Below are 15,399 nucleotides of genomic sequence, written 5' to 3'. Positions count from 1 at the left end.
AAGTGACAAAGTGATATTTAGCCCCTGGAATGTGAATTGTACCAAAAAACGTGTATTTTAACCCCCGGAACTCGATTTTTACCGGGGGACCTCTCTCAAAACGCGATTGGGCTGGTTTTGGGCTAGTTTTGAGTAGCAATAGGGCTGCTTTTGTTGCGAAAACCTGGCAACCCTGTGTGAGGGACACGCGCATGCGCGCTTTAAAGCTCAAACTGACGCACGTACAGTATAAATATTTACACTTACTGTAGTATCTTGAGATGACAAAACGTATTCTAATAGAAATATAAAAGTAAACAAAGCGAAAAAGTAACGTTTTGTAACTAGTTACACTCGAGTATTAATATTAGGACATATTAAAGTTAAAAATGAATAAAACTGAAGCGTTAAATCAAATGCTAACACTGTCAGGTTCTCCTGAGGTTATATGCACACTGATATAGTGTGTTTTTAATATTATTTTAATCTTTATAGGTCGAGTTTATAGATCTTTATAGGTTTACATTTACATTTTTGCATTTGTAGACGATGTTTATGCAAATTGGGAAATTTTATTGAGCTACAGGAAATACATAATGCATGAATCTATTTCTATTTCTATATTTTTATGTTGTCACACCACTAGGGTGCAGCAGAGGATCAGACATCAAGCGCTGGTTTTAACTGCATTGGCCAATACTTATGTTTTGATTGAAGAAATAGTTTATTATTTATTTAATTAATTTATACAATTTCTAGTTCTGAGCAAAACAAGGAATAAAGTGTAATAATAGTACTAAATATAACAAATATACCATATAGGACTCATATCTCACATAATTGATGATTACATTAGAATGACATGAAACCAACAAGAAACAAGCAACAATAACATCTTTCACATGCATATGCAAAGACATCAGAAAAAAAAAGATTTATAATAATAAGAAGAAAAATAAAAATCTTCTGGTTCTTTGCATTTAACCAAATAGAATATTTATTGTTTAAGAAAAAATCAAAAATATATATTTGTATGATTTATTAAGTTTATTTTCATTATTATTTCTTGTAATTGTTCATTTGTATTAGTTTTTTATTAGTACAATTTATTTGTAGTGTTTTTATTTTGATTGGTTTTATTTAAAAAAATGTAATCTTACATTTATGAAGTAATTAATTTTAAGTTACTTTTATTTTGATTGTTTTTTTTTTCAGAAATCGTTCATATTTTATATTTTAAAATTTTATACATTTAAATCTTGCAATTTTGTATGATTTATTTAGAAATATTTGCATTTTATGATTTACTCGATTTTTATATTTTAATTTTTTATTATTTTTTATATTTATACACATATTTTAAATGTTTATTATTCCATTTTTTTATAAATAAATTTTTTGTGTTTTATGTTGATTGCTTTTATTAAAAAAAATATTGATTTTAATTTTAAATTTTTATGATTTAATTTTTATCAATTTAATTTGATTTTTATTTTTGTTTTATTTTGTTTTTATTTTAAAATTGTAGATTTAATGATTTAATTTTCAGTAAGTGTTTGGTCTGTGTACCTTCTGATCATTTGATTTTCTACTTAAAAAGAAAAAGAGAAAAACAGAAATAATTCTGAGAAACAGAAATAAACAATAATTAAGCTAGAGATTCTGCTATCAATCTATATGTTTGCGGCTGCTGCCAGAAATGACTTTATTCATAACCAGTAAAACAGCATTTGATATTTACTGTATGTCATCTAAAACAGCAGAAAGAGCGGGAACTCAGTCAGTTTGATCATAAGAGTAACACAATAACAACAAAACCTTACAAAACTCTTCTGTAAAATAAAGAAAACAAACAGGGTGCACTTTCTGCCATCTCCATGTGTACCATGGTTTAACCATAGTGTGTGTGGTAAAACTGTGCTGATACAAAACAAACAAGCCTTCCACCCATCACTAAACACACAAGCAATGTCAAATTCTTAACTGAATGTTTTTTTTTTTTTGAATAGCTTGAAATTGAGTCACGAGCTTGAGTTTGAATCAGTCGCAGCGGTTCCAGCGTAAATGATTCACTCAATTGAATCGGTTCGTTCGTCTGTTCGAGTCTTCAGTCATGTTTACACGACACTGTCAGCAGCACTACTACTGGCTCAGCTCGCTAGTTTCACGACGAGTGTACATTTAAAAAAAAAAATATATATATATATATATACCTTTTTAGTAATTGTTTTATATGATTTTTTTTGTACATTTTTTTTTTTGTACATTTTTATGATTTAATTTAATTTTAGTAGGCTACGTTTGATTTGAACTTATTTAACAATATTTAAATTTTAAATTTTTATGATTTAATTCATTTTACACAGACTATAGAATAAAAGAAAATAATTAGTAGTAGTTTTTTAATTAATAAATAATATTTATTAATGCATTCATTGTGGTACTCAGTTGTTCTTGTCTTTTTATTTATCACTGAAATCATTTTTGAAGTTCAATCTAGGGAGCAATAAAAAGAAAGAAATAAACTGTTTTCCCAGATGAAAAATATGACCCTGGACAATAAAACCATTTATAAGGGTTTTGTTGGCTATTGCTACAAATATACCCCAGCGACTTAACACTGCTTTTGTGCTGCAGGGACACACACGAGTTTTTACATTTTAAATACATTTGAGTTTTTTTAAATGCACACAGTATATCTGCTGTTAAGTCATCTTCGTGCAGCACAGATCAGCTGTTGCAGTGTTTATTAGTGCGGTTATAAATAACCTGATGGTGCTCTCAGTGTTCTGCTGAGGGTGATTCAGTCGACAGACAGACGGCTCTAGTGTCTCCAGAGTCTCATCGACCGCTGCTTCTTAAAGGTCTCTCAGCACACGAGGCCAAACTGACTAGTTTGCTAATAACAGAATGTCACATTAGGCTTAACTGGAGCGTCAGCTGCTGCTGAGAGACGACTGAAGGAAACGAGCCGCTGTCGCCTGCAGCCAAAACCAGATCAGACCAGACCAGACCAGACCGAGCCGTAATTAGGTTCCTGTGTGCTGCGGGGCCCAACACCCTTCACTGAGCGTCTGGGACAAAACACACGTAAATATGTGATCAAACACAGTAGACTGATCAAAAGAGAACAGTGTGAGTGCTGTATTACTAAATTCATCTGTTGTTTAGGATCTGGTCTCGTTTGACAGATGAATCATGGACGGTTGTGTGACGCCTTCATCTTCAAAAACTAGACTCAGATGACATTAAATACAGTTCATATGCAGATGAATATGATTCGAGCTGAACACTGTGTGTTTACCAAGCTCAACTAAAACTAGTGGTTATTTTTTATGGTCATTTTAGTGTTGTTGTTTTGTTTTGTTCTTAAAAGAAATTGCATGTGCTTTTGTCATTATTAGTTATTCATTAATAATTAATTATAATTTATAAAATTATAACTTGATTATAGTTACTAGTAAAATATAAGCAAATACAGGAAATATAAGTAAAATACAAGCAAAATAAAAGAAATATTTAATTTAGCTTTTATTTCATTTTAATTTCAGTTTTAGTTTTTCAGTATTTAAGCATATTTGTATTAATTGCCAAGGCAACATTTCTATTTATTATTTTTATTATAATAATAATTTTTTTTTTTTGTTTAAAATTAAGGTGTACTAAAACCAGTGTATATTTTTCATGGTAATTTTTTAATTAATTAAATTACAAGTAATTTAAGTAAAATACAAGTAAAAAAAAAAAATCATCTAATATTAATGTATATATTTGTAATATGTATAGGTTTTGTGTAAGTTTTTCCATTTTTCATCTTATAATTTTTAGATGTAAAATTCTCCAGCTCGTTACAGCAGGATGGATTCTGATTGGGTGTCAATGTTTGTATCATTCATCAGCTGGAAAAAAATTGTTTTGAAAGTGATTCCAACGATATTGTTGCTCTGTGCCTTTATCGCTATAGCTGTGGTGTGGACTCTGCTATTCTGTAATACTGAGAATGATTTTTAGAACTATATCTTTATCGTTAACTTTATAGTTATCGTCCTTGGTGTGAACGGGCCTTTACAGTTTGGACTACTCATGTTTCATCTGGTTAGAGATGGTTCCAATGCCGCATTATTTGTTTTACTTCTTTTATCAGAAAGTAACAAAGCGATGAAGATTAAGAAAGTGAATGGCTTCGTCGTGACCAAGAAAGCAGAATATGTTACAGTGAGGAACATAAAGAAAAGGGGTACCTTCTTCCAGAACAACAGACCGAAGCCTGTTGGGATCTCAGCATGGCCTGAGATGGACCTCAGCGTTCCAGAACCAGAACCTGAAGAGCAACTGGTTGATTCTCCTGAATGTGAATGGAATCTGGTTGATTCGGTGGAACTTTATGCCCTGAGTCCAAGCGTTCCTGAGCTGGACCCTGAGGTGGATCTGGATGATCCTCCTGAACGTGAATGGGATGCGGTTGATTCAGTGGAGTTGGACGCCCCGGGTCCAAGTGTTCCCAAGCCACAACCTGAATGGGATCTGGCTGCTGCAGAGAAATCATGTGCACCGGGTCCAAGCATTCCTGAGCCAGAATCTAATGTGGAATCTGAGCTTTCAAGGTTGGAAAACTACGTCCTTCTAAATGTGTTCCAACTGGAGGATCGTTTGAAGAAATGCACACTGCTCAAAGAAAGACATGTGACTAACGTCTGGCCCAGGGTCTTCATCGGAGATGAGTAAGTCTGCAACACAACTGTATTTCTCTCATTGTTCTGTCATCTGTGACCCTGCAGCACAAAAGCAGTGTTAAGTCGCTGGGGTATATTTGTAGCAATAGCCAACAATACATTGTATGGGTCAAAATTATAAATTTCTTTTATGCCAAAAATCATTAGGATATTAAGTAAAGCTCATGTTCCATGAAGATATTTTGTAAATCTCCTACCGTAAATATATCAAAACTTAATTTTTGATTAGTAATATGCATTGCTAAGAACTTCATTTGGACAACTTTAAAGACCATTTTCTGTGCATGAGGTCCATGAAAGACTAACCCAGGCCGCTGTGTTCTTGTGCAGAGACATCGCAACAGACCGAGATGCGCTGCAGGAGATGTGCATCACTCACGTCCTCAACGCTGCAGCCCCAAAGAAGGACCTGAAGTATTACTTGGGAACATTTAATGATGAAGACATAGTAGGATAGGTCAATACAAGGTCCAGATATTACAGAGGCTTAGATATCAATTATTACGGCTTGCCTACAGCGGACAGACGCTGTTCTGACATCAGCAAGTACTTCGTGCTAGCTGCCAAATTCATTGACAAGGCCCTGGATAAGCGAGCGAGTAAGCTGAGACACAAACACACTCCATTTCTCATCTTTTATCAAGTGTTCTGCAATCTAAGAATGAGGTTTTGACCGTCTTTCTGTTTTTATTTCCTCAGGTAAGGTGCTGCTTTGCTGCAAGCAGGGTGTCGAGCACTCAGCGACTCTGTTTCTGGCGTATCTGATGATCTGCCATGACATGATGGTGGAGGAGGCTATTGATCACGTCATGAAGTCGAGACGCATCAGGCCCTCCAGAGACGTCCTGAAGAAGCTGGTGCTACTCAATGACCTTGTGCAGCAGAGAAAACTAAAGCTGCAGGACATAAAACAGGCAGAAAGAGGAAAACATGGAATCCATAAAATTCTCACACACTCATGCAATCCATAAAAATAGGGCACAGTATTGTATTAATTTGAAGGAATTTATTTTTTGAATTCATATTTAATTTTTAGAGGTGTTTTACCTGTATTTTTAAATTGCGCTGCGTTTTAGGGTTAACGGTAATGTCCGTAAAATTAATGGATAATGTCCTGATAATGAGCTGCCAGTACTTTTTTTGATTTATTTCTTACAGTCTAGATGAATACGTGCGCAGCTAAAAACAAAACAGAGCACAGATAAATAAGTTAAAATAAAATAGCACAGACAAAAAATGATGTATATATAAAAAATTGAGCAAAATGGAAATAATCATTTTTAAAAAAGCCCTTGCACGTAGTTAAATAAAATATTGAAATTAATATTTTTTTTGTACTTTTAATGTAGTTTTGTTTTTCTTACAGTGCAGATGAAGAATTGCACAGATAAAAACTAAATAGAGCACGTTAAAAAAACAGCAGATGTAAATAAGTAATAAAAAAATAATATTGTGTAAAAATATATATACATAAATGTGAGCAAAATCAGAAATCGTCAGAAATCAAATCTCTGCAGTTGAATAAAGTATTACAAATATAACATTTTATGAAGTGTTGTTGTTGTCAGTGTTGCTGATTTCTGAATTCCATCATTCCTTAATCAGCTTATGATATGTTTGATTTAATACTCGTTTTTAAAAAGATTAAATCAATCAAAAGTGCCAGTAAATACATTTATAATGTTACGAAAGATTTCTATTTCAAATAAATGCTGTCCTTTTGAACTTTCTATTCATCTGTGAATCCTGAAAAATAAAATGTATCACAGTTTCCACAAGAATGATTTCTGAAGATCATGTGACACTGAAGACTGGAGTAATGATGCTGAAAATACAGCTGCGCATCACAGAAATACATTACAGTTTAACAGATATTCACTTAGAAAACAGCTATTTTACATTAAAATAATATTTCACTGTTTTACTGTATTTTTGATCAAGTAAATGCAGCTTTGGTGAGCAGAAGAGACTTCTTTCAGTAACATCAAACCATTCAACACTATATGAAAATAACTGAGCAGCACAAATGTGTGTGTGTGTGTGTGTGTGTGTGTACTGAATGACTTGAGGAACAGCTGTGACACCTGGTCATTCTGTGTCTCATCCAGTGTTCATTGCTCTTTATGTGCAATCATTCATTTTATTGTGTTTCTTTAACATAAAAGCACTGCAGGTCTCATGAATCCACCTTCCATCCATCTTTTCTTCTTCAGAATAACTTCTTTTATTTCCACACCAGGAACACAAATTAAAAAGGTAATAATAGTCAGATTATGATTTCACTTTAACTTCACTGAGGAATAATTCACCCAAAAATCATCATCTCACCCTGACTTTGCTGAAACACAGATGATTCTTCCTCAAGCTCTCGAATCTCATTCACATCTTCACATGCTGTAGAGCTGCTTTACTGCTGAAATTACATTTTTCATAATTGATCAATTGTTCAACATTAACACTGTTATTTTCCTTTTCATTTCTGCAGCTCTACAGAAGAAAATGGTCATTATTCAGTTGAATTCAGTTCAAGTTTTGTTCTCATTCGATCGAGTCTGTGCAGGTAAATCCATAATATGACTGAATATTAATTGTATTTTAAGCCCCAAAATGTCTCATATTCCCATCAACACTCAGATAAATGTGTGAATGTTCATGACACCTTCAGCTCATCACTGGTGTGATCTGCAGCAGTCCATGTCTGTTCTTCATCTTACTCTAATGGGTTGAGATCAGTTGATGAAGCTGATGTGTGTGTGTGTGTGTGTGTGTGTGTGTGTCGTCTGTTTCAGTCCCATCCGATGGTTAAGGCTGTGGATCTGCATCAGTCTGCTGTGGGTTAATGAAGGTTTAAATGTCACTTACAGCCTGAAGGAAACACTAGAAAACGTTTGATCAGCATCTAATCTGCAGGTAAATCCATAATATGACTGAATATTAATTGTATTTTAAGCCCCAAAATGTCTCATATTCCCATCAACACTCAGATAAATGTGTGAATGTTCATGACACCTTCAGCTCATCACTGGTGTGATCTGCAGCAGTCCACGTCTGTTCTTCATCTTACTCTAATGGGTTGAGATCAGTTGATGAAGCTGATGTTCAGATGAGGGACAGACGGGCGTCTGTGAGATGAACTGTGCAGCATCAGCAGCAGCGATCCAGCGCTGGACTCGCTGAAGAAGAGGAGAAGCTGCTGAAGGTCTCGCTGGTTTTTTATTGCACTGATGGAGCGTGTGATCGTCCTCCACACAGAGCAGCACCGCCGGCACTCACTGATTAACACAGAGCGACAGGACGGGGTGCCTGACATTTCCTGTAGCGTGCATGTGTGTGTGTGAGCAGCAGATGGTGTTCAGTGCTGGACATGAGACGCATCAGAGGAGCGTTTAGGATTCACATTCACTTCAGTAGCTCACAATCAGATGTGTTTTTTGAGGCTGAAGCTCATGGTCTGTTTATAATCGTACACACTTTCACACTCTTACTCTCACACTCACACATACTCTCACACACTCACATGTACACACCCATGCATGCACACTCACACACTCTTACTCACACTTGTACTCTTACACACTGACATGCACACACTCTTACCCTCGTACTCTCACACAATCACATGCACACATTCACTCACGCACTCACACACTTTTACTCTCTCACTCTCACTCATACTCGCTCACACACTCATGCACACACTCACTGTCACACACGCACACACTTTTAGTCTCACACTTTCACATGCTCACACACTCTTACTCTCACACTCTCACTCATACTCTCTCACACACTCTTACTCTCACACTCTCACTCATACTCTCTCACACACTCATGCACACACTCACTGTCACACACGCACACACTCTTACTCTCACAATCTTACTCGTACTCTCACACAATCACATGCACACATTCACTTTCACACACTCACTCACATGCTTACTCTCACACTCTCACTTGTACTCACACACACTCACATGCGCACACTCATTTTCACACACTCTTACTCACACTCATACTCACACACACTCACATGCACACACACTCATGCTCACACACTCTTACTCTCTCACACACACACACATACCATTTTCAGTTAGCTCTGTGACCAACGAAAGTTTAAGATTAGTGCTTGTTTTGTCTTCACAAACAAACACAACTTTTATGAATTTTGAAATCTAAGGGCCAGATTTACTATCAGCTTGCACCAGCGCAAACCCTCATTTGGCCTTAAAAACTACTGTCAGGATTTACTAAAGGCACGCAGTGGGAAATTAGCGCTGAAAAGGCGTGGACAGAGTTATTTTTGCGACTCACCTTATTGAATATGCATTTGTAGGAGTTTCCCCTTTTGATCTGTAAATTTATGGAAGGAGAATACTTAAATTAATCACATTTTCTAACGCCTAAAAAAGCAGGTACATTGCTCCGGTCATTATGGAAATGAGATGTTGTGTCTGTGTTCTTTAATATGCGCATTTTCTGTAAATCACCCACAGAATTTTCCCCTCCTATCGGCGCCTTTATGGAATTGCGGTCTAACGCTAATTTGCCCTCTTTAGTGAAACTGGCCCTAAACGCAGAAGTAAAGAGCTAAACGTAGACTATAAGCAAACTGTATCACAATCACATGACCTCAACATCACCACCATTAATCTTCAACAGCTCATTCAGCTATTATTATTTAAGTGTTTTTCCTGATTGAGTGTGAATCATTTGAAAAATAGTTTGAAAGTAGACAAAGTAGATACACAGTAGGCTATATGTTTTTACTCTTTGTATTGATTATTATTTGTTATATGTTCAATTTATGGATTTGACTGTAATGATGGACAGGCATCTCTTATTAACTGTTTTAATAACGTTTTTACTTACTGGTGGTTGAACATCCCATATGCAAAATATATTTTCATATATTTTCTTTTTATATATTTTCAAATATTTTTCCAAATATACAAAAATGGCCAAAAATGTTGTATTTATGTAAACATATGTGACCCTGGACCACAAAACCAGTCTTAAGAGTCAATTTTTCAAAATTGAGATTTATACATCATCTGAAGCTGAATAAATAATCTTTCCATTGATGTATGGTTTGTTAGGATAGGACAATATTTGGCTGAGATACAACTATTTGAAAATCTGGAATCTGAGGGTGCAAAAAAATCTAAATATTGAGAAAATCATCTTTAAAGTTGTTCAAATGAAGTTCTTAGCAATGCATATTACTAATCAAAAATTAAGTTTTGATATATTTACGGTAGGAAATTTACAAAATATCTTCATGGAACATGATCTTTACTTAATATCCTAATGATTTTTGGCATAAAAGAGAAATGTATAATTTTGACCCATACAATGTATTGTTGGCTATTGCTACAAATATACCCCAGCGACTTATGACTGCTTTTGTGCTGCAGGGTCACAAATGTTCTACCAAAATATTTTTTTAAAATATTTTTAAACATATATTTAAAATATAAATTTTAAATTTAAAAAAATGTTGCAATCCATATTTATTTCAGTCCAGGAATATATTTAGCATATGTTTAAAATATATTTTGGCCAGTAGAAATATGGGATTAAGCAGCTTCAGACGGATCTTTGATTCATGCGTCTGAGATCTGGAAGAAGACGGTGTCTGTGTTAACGAGCCGTGTTTAACATTCATAAGTCAGGTGTGTTTTCAGGCTAAAGCAGATCTGCTGCATTCAGAAACACAGTGATCTTTGGCTGCTTAGGAAGGATCCTCATAGTCAGAAATGATTTGATACATTGTATTGAGTTCTTCTAAGTTTATAACTGCCTGCACGTCATTTTCAGGTTTAGTCCATATTTTGGTTGAGATTGTATTATCAGTTTGTGTTTGGTTTTTTGTTAATGTTATTATTATTATTATTATTATTATTATTATTATTATTATTATTTATTGTATACTTTTATTTTAATGGTAAATTTTATTACTGTTGATATAGTATAACAAATAATAGTAATTGTATATAATAATAATAATAATAATAACAATACAACAATTATTTATAATAATACATGAAATTTAAAATTTGAATTTAAAATTAAAATTTAGAGTGTAAAGACCTGCGACTACACCGAGCAACGAAATCACCAAGGCACTTAAGTATAATTTTTATCGTCCCTGTACACACTCTCCGTTTCTGTCCTCTCTTTTCCACCTCTATCATGTGTTTCCAACACATTCCGGTTGTCTCTCGACAACGCTCTAAGGTCACACGCAGACGGCAACGCAATGTTGCTAACCTGCATCCTCTCTCTACATCCTCTACTGCACCTCTTTCTTTCTCTGTGGGTCTCTGGAATTGTCAGTCAGCTGTCAACAAAGCAGACTTCATTTCTTCTTTTTCTTTAAACTCCACACTCAGCATCTTGGGCTTGACTGAGACCTGGATTCGTCCAGAAGACTCAGCAACCCCAGACTTGGTATTACAACCACTTCCTGTGTCTGTTTGCCTCTTTAAGAAGAATCGCTTTATGTATCCCCAACTGTAAGTCGCTTTGGATAAAAGCGTCTGCAAAATGACTAAACGTCAATATAAAAGTAATTTAAAACAATTGTTGTTGTTGTTACTATAGGATAATAATAAAAAAGTAATATTATTTAATAAATAATACTAATTTAAAATAATATATAAAACAATTAATTTTAATAATAAATAATATTGTTGTTGTATAATGAAAAATTATAATAATAATAATAATAATAGTTATATAATTGTTTGTTTATTGTAATATATTAGTATTAGTGTAGTATAATAACAAATTATGGTAATATTTTTATATAATAATAATTATTATTATTATTATTATCATCACTGTATAATAATAAATATTTTATATAATAAAATATATATGTTATAATGTAAATGTAAAAATATATGCAAATAAAATATGTACACAATTTAATTATTATTATTATTAAAGTGTAATAATAATTGTTGTTAGAATAATATATAATTTTACAGTATATAATATTGATTATTTACAGTAATGTATACTTTTATTTTAATAATATTAATAGTAATGTATTATTATTATTGTTACTGAATAAAGAATTATTATTTTTTATGTATAAACGTAATTCTAGTTCTAAACACATTAATTCTGTGAATGCTGAGAGCTGTTTAAACGTCACGTTGAAACACACACACACACGTATAACACCGCAGCTGTAGGAATGAATGAATGAATGAATGTCTTGACATTTAGCAGCACATGAAGTCAGTGACTCTATTAGATTCATATCTGTGTTAATAATGCATGAGCTGCAAAGGCCACACAGATTTCCTCGCCGCGCGCTTCCTTCAAGAACAAGAACGTCTGAGCGAGGAGACGAGAAATTACAGTCATTGTGGTCAGTTTCTCAGAAAACAAGGCTTCAGTCATTTGGCATCTTGATGTTGAATTGTTTAGATGTTTGCACTGGAAAACAAGACAAACCCCCGATTGAGATGCTGCTGCTGTATTAACACTGAGAGCAGCCTCTACACAGAAGCAGCTCCAGTGTGACGGGCTTCCAGACCTTTGTTCCTGATGCTGTCTCGCTGGACGCTCACACGTTTATTTCATGAGGGCAGAAATCAGGTTAGAATCACATTAACCTTTCAAGCGGCTTCTAGTGCGCAAAAAACACCATTCGGACTCCAAAACACTTCAGTGGGAAGATACCCGGAGATCCGGCGCAGTAAGCGCTTTCTTCAAGTCAAGCCAGAAAAACTAGTTCTGTAACTAGTCTTGTTTGGGTGGTTGGTTCGAAAGGGTCCTCCTAATGATAAATGATCATATATTTAGTCTTTTAAGTCTGCGGCTACATTTACATGAGCATTGTTTTCAGATTATATTTTGGTTGACTCACCTGTATTATCGCTTTGTGTTCTCTTAGTTAAATATTTGTATTTTATTAATAATAATAATGTTGTTGTTATTTATAGTAATATATACATTTTTTGATAATTATTTTGTTGTTGCTATTATAGTATTACAATAATTAATACACTTATATAGTAAGAAAAATACTTTTAAACTCTAACTGCACTTTTATAATATAATAATAATTATTATTTTTATTTATAATATGAATATTTTGATAACAATTATTTTGTTGTTGCTGTTATATTATTACAATAAATAATACATATATAGTAATAAAAATACTTTTATACTGTAACTGTACTTTTGTACTATAATAATTATTATTTAACAATTATTATTTTTATTTATAATAATATACATATTTTGATAACAATTATTTTGTTTTATACACCACCACCACCAACCAATAGCAATTTGTACCTGATAAAATAATGTACAGTTTGACATTACCAGAAAAATGTATTAATTATAGAAATTTGATTTACATCATTTCTTAATATGTTATTTATTTCCATGACTCGAAGTCTAGAAATCACAATTTTAAGATTCAAACATTTTTGGTGTAGAAATTAATATTTTAAAATAATTTATACAATAATTAAATTCTGCAATTCTGTAAATATTATTTGTTTTTTTTTTAACTCACAAATGGCAATTTCGCAGCAATGTCTAGCTTATTTCTAACTTTCATAACTAGAAAAAAGTAATGAATTAATTAATTGCAGACTTTTATGATGTCATTATATTTTATTATTTTCCATGATTTAATAATGTCTAGAACTCTTTTTAAGTTAAGTTGATATATGAATATAATTCAATAAAATAAAATAACTGATATAGTAAGAATTAAATTCCATAAGTTTATGGGTTTCAAGAGCTTAATTGTCCAGTAGATTGCACGGAATTTTTACAGGTTTTATTTATTTATTTATTTGCTTGTTTGTTTATGTTTACGTTTGTTTCACCGATCAATAACAGCAGGGAAAAACCTGTATAAATGATTTTTATTTTTATCAAATGAAAAGCCTGACCCAGGTAACCTGCTTCTCGACAGTTGTTGAGCTAACAAAATAAAATAAGAAATATGATGCCAGTTTGCATCTCGATTTTCAAAGTCAAAGTCATAATGCATTTGAGAGATGCTTTCATTAAAAGTGTCTTGCATTGCATTCACAGCGAACATCATTCACGCTTTCTGTTTCTGTGTCGGTGTGTGTTCGTCGTTTCATCACAAGAACTGAACAAGACCTGCAGGAATATGCAGAAGATGTCATTATATATCATATAATACTCATTTCTGTCGTTCAAACAGGTGATTGATGGACTTTGATGGAAAGCCGAGGCGAGAAGTTTTCTGACCCATTTATGAGGTAGTGACCCGTGCAACCTGCTGGCGTCTCTTATGAAATATGAATTATGATGATCTGAAACTGAAGTTGAACCCGAAGCTCTGACTCAGCCTCCGCAAAGACAAAAGCTCGCTCATCTCAACACGAGCACCGCACATTCCATGTGTTCATGACTGTCTTACATCTTAAAAGTCAGGAAGATGTGCTGAAAAATGACCGTTCTGCATGAGTTTCTTTTGGGGAATGTATTTTGAATGTGAAAATACACTGCAAAAGATGTCGTTTTTTGTCTTGTTTTCTAGTATAAATATCTACAAATTCTGGAATTAAGATGCGCTTACTTGACAAGTAAAATGACTCAAGATATTATGTCTTGTTTTCTGAAAAAAATATACAGATTTTGTTAGTTTTTGCTTAAAACGAGTAAAAATATTCAGTTCAATTCAAGTTTATTTGTATAGTGCTTTTCATGATACAAATCGTTGCAAAGCAGCTTTACAGAAAATTAAGTCTTGTTTTTGTCTTGTTTTCTGAAAATATTATCCAAATTTGTTACTTTTTGCTTAAACAAGTAAAAATATCTGCCAGTGGGGTAAGAAGAATAATCTTGTTTAGCCTTTGAATTAAGATGGTTTTTCTTACCCCATTGGCAGATATTTTTACTTGTTTAAGCAAGAACTAACAATATTTGGATAATATTTTCAGAAAACAAGACATATCTTGAGTCATTTTACTTGTCAAGTAAATGCATCCCGATTCAATAATTTTTTAAAGATATTTATACTAGAAAACAAGACAAAAATACTAAGGAAGAAAATAATTTTTTGCAGTGTATGATTTTGTTACTTGCTTTAACCCTCACTTTTTCTCTAATGGAATGAATTTACTATATTTTAGTTTGATAATGTATTTTATTTCATATTTTGTATTTTTAGGGAATTTTATGGTACTAAATTATATTTATGCAGTAGTTATGATCCATTAATCGTTTTTTGAGCATAGACTTGAAAATGAAATTTCCAACATAAACTGTGGTAAATCTTTGGAGCACAAAGTTTAGTTTTATTTCTTCTGCCAAGATGACACTTGGCAGATTATTGCTGAAGTGAAGAAAGTAAAATAAAAGTGAAAAATGTATGGAACTTTAAGTTTATTCGTATGAAAAATGCAAAAAGCACTAACAAAAAAATGTTCTAAATTTGAGGTTGACATCACAAAAAATGAGCTTTCAGTAAGACTTTGTTTGGCTGCAGCACCAAACCTTTCCACTACAATACATTCACTTCCCATTCATTTCAAATGTGAACAGTGTAACAGATTTTTTTCTGGACTGTTTAACCGCTTGTAATCATATCCATGATTTTTATTTTATTTTATTTTATTTTCTTTTGTGTGCGTGTGTGTGTGTGTGTGTGTGTGTGTGTGTGTGTGTG

Source organism: Sinocyclocheilus anshuiensis, unplaced genomic scaffold (genome assembly GCF_001515605.1).
Source record: "Sinocyclocheilus anshuiensis isolate Anshui unplaced genomic scaffold, SAMN03320099.WGS_v1.1 scaffold1569, whole genome shotgun sequence".
Lineage (NCBI taxonomy): Eukaryota > Metazoa > Chordata > Actinopteri > Cypriniformes > Cyprinidae > Sinocyclocheilus > Sinocyclocheilus anshuiensis.
This window is presented reverse-complemented; position numbering follows the sequence as displayed.